This window comes from Austrofundulus limnaeus, unplaced genomic scaffold, assembly GCF_001266775.1.
Source record: "Austrofundulus limnaeus strain Quisiro unplaced genomic scaffold, Austrofundulus_limnaeus-1.0 Scaffold603, whole genome shotgun sequence".
Lineage (NCBI taxonomy): Eukaryota > Metazoa > Chordata > Actinopteri > Cyprinodontiformes > Rivulidae > Austrofundulus > Austrofundulus limnaeus.
The window spans coordinates 310,845-316,817 of NW_013953005.1; the positions used below are offsets into that span (position 1 = coordinate 310,845).

General features: G+C 42.8%; 1 long non-coding RNA gene across 1 annotated transcript in view; it reads left to right on the forward strand.

The window, feature by feature from the left end:
* The window catches only part of LOC106531187 (uncharacterized), a 5,621-nt gene extending 3,718 nt beyond the window's left edge, over positions 1-1,903 (forward strand). Inside the window, exon 2 of the long non-coding RNA XR_001311882.1 lies at positions 1,402-1,903. This is a non-coding gene — a long non-coding RNA (uncharacterized LOC106531187). The remainder of the gene's footprint in view (positions 1-1,401) is intronic.
* Positions 1,904-5,973: the final 4,070 nt, after the last annotated feature.

Genomic DNA, 5,973 nt, shown 5'->3' on the forward strand with positions numbered 1-5,973 from the left:
AGTTCTGTCTCTGGTTCTGGTTCTTGTTCAGTTCTGGCTCTGTCTCTGGTTCTGTTTCAGTTCTGTCTCTGGTTCTGGTTCTTGTTCAGTTCTGGCTCTGTCTCTGGTTCTGTTTCAGTTCTGGTTCTGGCTCTGTCTCTGGTTCTGGTTCAGTTCTGTCTCTGGTTCTGGTTCAGTTCTGGTTCTGGCTCTGGTTCTGGTTCTGGTTCAGTTCTGTTCTTCCTGTTGACTCAGTGGGGAAATTCCCAGACGTGGAGATAAGATCTTCTCCTGAGACGAACAACAAAGACTTGTTTTTGTTGTTGTTGTTGTTTTTTCTGTAAATAAACTCCTTTAAAGCTGAGACTGAAGTGAAGAACTGAACCCTGCAGGTTTTAATCTGAACACTTTGAAGAGGATTAAAGCTGAACGGTTTCAGATTAAATCCTGGATTGATTTAATTTTAATGAAACAATGTGAATCTAAAGTCCAGCAGTGGATCTGTAACTTCAAACAGCTTTCATTTCCTCCAACCAAACCTGAGGACACGTGTGTCAGTGACAGGATTACAGATAATCTGAAGTTCTTACACTAAACTCCAACCCTAACCCCCTAACCTAACCCTGTTACAGAACCAGATCCTCCAGTTCCTCAAACAGGAACCAGTTCTGAGCTTCATTACATCCTAGTCTGGTTTAATCTCTTTCACCTTAATCTGATTTTCTCTGATGTTCTCTGATCTTCTCTGTTTCAACAGGTCCAGGAAGGAAAACCCAGACCATTCATCTCCTCAGAGACCGGAGCAGCAGCCTCATTACTACAGGTGTCACTGATTGGTCAGAGAGACATGTCAATCATTCTTCAGACCAATCAGAAGCTGTTATTTACTTTTTAAATCTAATTGATCCATAAAGACCAAAGCTTTGGTTCTGAAAGGAGGTCCAGATGTTTTTCTGCTCGCTGGACTCGGGTTTTTCAGGAACAACTGGATCCTTGACCCACATCAGCAGAACCAGACCCACATGAAGAACTTTGGGTTTTTCTGGTTGTTTTAAATAATAATCATAAGAACAGTTAGGGACATTTCATGAATTATATAACTGTTATTCTCCTGAGATAAATAAAGAAAATTAAAGATTAAAGAAAGAAGCTAAAAATATTTAACTTCTGTAAAAATATAAATTTAAACTTCATGTTTCAAGTCAGTTCTGTGTTTTAAACTGAATATAAATCTTAATGATAAAAGCTTTTTGCAACAAAACAATTTGAATTAAACTTGTTGAATTTAAACTTCCTGTTCAGTCTGTTTAATCTGAGTTTAATCTGAGTTTAATTCATTTAATCTGAGTTTAATTCATTTAATCTGAGTTTAATCTGTTTACGTCTCATAAAAACTCTGAATTTGACTCTTTTTCTGCTCAGAATCAAACTTTAACAGGATATAAACTCCACCAGGTGTGAGTCCAGATCCAGTTCTGGCTGTGGATCCGCTCCGGGTTTTCAGTCGACCCTTCAGCAGGCCGCCATTTCAGGATCTGCAGAGGCCTTCTCCTCCTCCTCCTTCTCCTCCTCCTCCTCCTCCTCCTCCTCTGCTGCTGCTCCATCATGGCAGAACAAAGCAGCTCTGTCTTTGTCTGCAGCTCCTCGTTCACACGCAGCGTTCACAAGAACCGGCTTCACTCCTGATCTGCAGAAACACTCTGAGAGGAGAAAGAAAGGTCACCGAGTCGCAGAAACTCTGACCTCAAATCAAAGATGAAAGGACAAATTAACCTAACTAAGCTCAGATTAAAACGGTTCTTTCTTTTCTTTGACCTTTAGGTGGAAATTAAAGCAGTCAATCAAAACTAAAGTCAAACAAAATGTGTTTTTCTTTATTTTAATAAACTAAAAGCCTTCCTGTCTGTCAGGAAGTTCATCTGAATCTTCACTCAAATCATTTCTGCAGTTGTTTCATTTCAGAATAATCCAGAAGTTTACTTTGATTTAATCCAGGTTTTATTTTCTCTTTGACTTTTACATTTTACAGCAGGAACTGTTTGCTGGGGGGGGGGGGGGGGGGGGGGGGGGTGGGGGTCTCTGTTTCTGTAGGGTACTTTACCCCTGCCCCTGGTGAAAACAGAACTGATGGCGCCACCTGCTGGCAGCAGCAGGGATTACAGCCTGACAGTAAACTGGATTAAAAATATGGAATTACAAAATAAAACTACTTTCAGATTAAAACTAATCTGTTTCATTCATGTCGAGTTTAAAACAAATCTTTGTTTTTTATTAAGCTTGGTAATACTTTTATAAAATATAGATTATTTTCTTTATCTTATTCTTTAGATCTCTTGTTTCTGAATGTTTCAGCTGAGTCTAACCTGACCAGATTAGATCAGCTGTAGGGCTAACTTGTCCAGATTAGATCAACTTTAGGACTAACCTGTCCAGATTAGATCAGATGTAGGACTAACCTGTCCAGATTAGATGAACTGTATTATAGTCCAGGTGGTCCATGGTCCAAGATCTCCAAGGTCCAGGATCTCTGAGTTCCAAGGTCTCCATAGTCCAGTGTTTCCATTGTCCATGATCTCCTTGGTACAGGATCTTCATGGTCCTGTAGTCCATGGTCCAGGTTCTACGTGGTCCATGGTCCAGGACCTCCTTGGTCCAGTATCTCCATGGTCCAGGATGTCCATGGTACAAGATGTCCAAGGTCCAAAATGTCCATGGTCCATGGCCCAGGATCTCCTTGGTCCAGGATATCCATAGTCCACGATCTCCAAGGTCCAGAATGTCCATGGTCCGGGATGTCCAATGTCCAGAATTTCCATTGTCCAGTATGTCCATGGTCCAGAATCTTTATGGTCAATGGCATCCATGGTCCAGGATGCCCATGGTCCAGGATGTCCAAGGATCAGAATCTTTATTTTCCAGAATGTCCACGGTCCAGAATCTTTATGGTCAAGGACCTCCATAGTCCAGGTGGTCAATGGTCTAGAATCTCCTTGGTACAGGATCTCCATGGTCCTGGTTCTCCTTTGTCCAGGGTCTTCATGGTAAAGGGTCTCAATGGTCTCCATTGTCCAGGCTTTCTATGGTACAAGGTCTCCATGGTCCAGGATGTCCATGGTACAGGATTTCCATGGTACAGGGTCTCCATGGTCCAAGATATCTATGGTACATGGTCTCCATGGTCCAGGATTTCTGTGGTAAAGAGTCTCCATCATACAGGGTCTCTATGATACAGGGTCTCCAAAGTCCAGGGTCTCCGTGCTCCAGTACTTCCATAATTGAGGGTCTCCAGTATCATCATGGTGCTGGATTTCCATGGTCCAGGATCTCCATGGTACAGGGTCTCCATCATACAGGGTCTCCATGCTCTAGGATCTCCTTGACTCGGGATTTCCATGATACAGGGTCCCCATGATCCAGGATCTCCATGATATAGGGTCTCCATGGTCCATGATTTCCATAATTGAGAGTCTCCATGGTCCAGGATCTCCATGGTCCAGGATTTTCATGTTACATGGTCTCCATGGTACAAGATTTTCATGGTCCAGTGTCTCTATGGTCCTGGATCTCTTTGGTTTAGTGTCTCCATGGTCCAGTGTCACCATGCTCCAGGATTTCCAAGTTTCAGGATTTCCATGGTCCAGGATTTCCATAGTTCAGGGTCTCCATGGTCTAGGTTCTCAATGGTGCATGATATCCATGGTCCAGGATTTCTTTGGTACAGGGTCTCCATGGTCCTGGTTCTTCTTGGTTCTGGGTCTTCATGGTACAGGGTCTCCATGGTCCAGAATTTCCATGATAGATGGTCTCCAAGTTCCAGGATTTTCATGGTCCAGTGTCTCCTTGGTCCTGGAACTCCTTGATCCAGGATTTCCACAGTCCAGTATGTCCATGGTACATGATCTCCATGGTCTCCATTGTCCAGGATTTCTTTGGTACAATGTCTCCATGGTCTTGGATGTCTATGATTCAGAATTTCCATGGTACAGGGTCTCCAGGGTCAAGGATGTCTATGGTACAGGGCCTCTATGGTTCAGAATGTCAATGGTACAGGGTCTCCATGGTCTAGGACTTCCATGGCACAGGGTCTCCATGCTCCAGGATCTCCACTGTAAGGGTCTCCATGGTCCAGTATTTCCATAATTGAGGGTCTCCTTGGTCAAGTATTTTAATGGTAAAGGATCTCCATGGTCCAGGATTTCCATTTTACAGGGTCTCCATGGTGCAAGATTTCCATGATCCAGTGTCTCCATGGTCCTGAATCTCCTTGGTCCAGGGCCTCCATGGTCCAGTGTCACCATGCTCCAGGATCTCCATGTTTCAGGATTTCCATGGTTCAGGATCTCCACAGTCCAGGATTTCCATGATAGAGGGTCTCCATGGTCCAAGATTTCTTTGGTCCAGGATTTCCATGGTCCTGGATCTCTTTGGTCCATGGTCTCCATGGTCCAGGATTTTCATGGTACAGGGTCTCCTTGGTGCAGGATGTCCATGGTCAAGGGTCTCCATGGTCCAGGTGGTTCATGGTCTAGGATCTCCCTGGTCCAGGGTCTCCATGGTCCAGGATTTCCATGATTGAGTGTCTCCATGGTCCAGGTGGTTCATGGTCAAGGGTCTCCATGGTGCAGGATTTTCATGATTGAAGTCTCCATGGTCCATGTGGTTCATGGTCTAGGATCTCCCTGGTCCAGGGTCTCCATGGTCCAGGATTTCCATGATTGAGTGTCTCCATGGTCCAGGTGGTTCATGATCCAGGGTCTCCATGGTCTAGGATTTCCATGATTGAGGGTCTGCATGGTCCAGGTGGTTCATGGTCTAGGATCTCCATGGTCCAGGGTCTCCATGGTCCAGGATTTCCATGATTGAGGGTCTCCATGCTCCAGGTGGTTGATGGTCCAGGTGGTTAATGGTCTAGGATCTCCATGGTCCAGGGTCTCCTTGGTCCAGGTGGTTTATGGTCTAGGATCTCCACGCACTAATATTTCCATAATTGAGGGTATCCTTGATTTCTATGGTACAGGGTGTTCATGGTCCAGAATTTCCATGATAGAGGGTCTCCATGGTCCAGGATCTCCATAAACAGGGGCTCCATGGTCCATGTGAAGGAGGTGAATTTATGTACCTGTTGAGGAAGCAGGACATGAACTATTTTTACCACAAAGACTTTAATTTTCAACAGTTTTTCATGAAGTTAGATGTTTGAGATGTTTGAGACAGCTGGAACAAGGGATTGAACCAGCAACCTTCGGGTTACAGATGGACTCCCCTAACCACTCCACCACAGCCGCCTGAAACAGAAGAAGGTCTTATAACTCTAAAAAAATAAAATTACATCGAACAAATTTAACAAATAATAAATAAATAAATTGAAAGCTTATTTTTTTCCAATTTTTGGTGCAAATTAGTGATAAATAAGTAAATTAAGCAAAATATAGTCAAATATTGAAGCAGTTATTATTATTAATAATAATTTTATTATTACCTAGTTTTCTGCAGCTGGCCACCAGGGGGGAATTATACCGATTTTATTTTTATATCAAAATATATGTTTATTAAAAGAAACAATGAGATTTTATCCTAAAGTTTTATTAAACCAAATATTTGATTGTTACAGCCCAATGAAACACAGAAGGTTCACAACACATTTAAGAACACAAAGACACAATTCTGTATCAAACTTTGTTTTATTAATTATTCCACCTGGTCCTAAAAAAAATAAAATAATTTAAAAAATAACTTAGCTGAGGAGAAAAAAGGAACCAAAACTTTCCTGCTAAAAAGAAAGAGGAAAATGAAGGAATATTATCCTCAAAAAATCTAACTCGTCAAAAAAAACCTCAAAGTTTAAACAAAGAAAACATAAAAACATGTGAAAATAAAACGTCCAGTCTCACCTGCAGACAGTCTCACCTGCAGACAGTCTCACCTGCAGCCTGTCTCACCTGCAGCCTGTCTCACCTGCAGCCTGTCTCACCTGCAGCCTGTCTCACCTGCAGC